Source organism: Trypanosoma equiperdum (genome assembly GCF_001457755.1).
Source record: "Trypanosoma equiperdum strain OVI genome assembly, contig: ctg_14, whole genome shotgun sequence".
In the NCBI taxonomy this organism is placed as follows: domain Eukaryota; phylum Euglenozoa; class Kinetoplastea; order Trypanosomatida; family Trypanosomatidae; genus Trypanosoma; species Trypanosoma equiperdum.
In genome coordinates this window covers 268-513 of record NW_027123505.1, presented here as the reverse complement: position 1 = coordinate 513, position 246 = coordinate 268, and positions in this window count along the sequence as shown.

The following is a 246-nucleotide window of genomic DNA, read 5'->3' as shown; positions in this document are numbered from 1 at the left end:
AAAAAAAAAAAAAAAAGAGGACAGCAAAACGGAGTTCAGAAAAGAACTGCCACACGGGAAGTGAAAGCCACACATGTACCCACAGAAGAGCATACCAGCTAAGTTTGATGCGCGGTGAAATCCTCCACATGATTAGATATAATAATCACCGATGCACTGCTTACTGTTTCCGTCGAGCAACCGCCGTCATCCACAACATGGAAGTCCACCACACGGCCCACTTTTGTTGCTATACGCCGCATAACC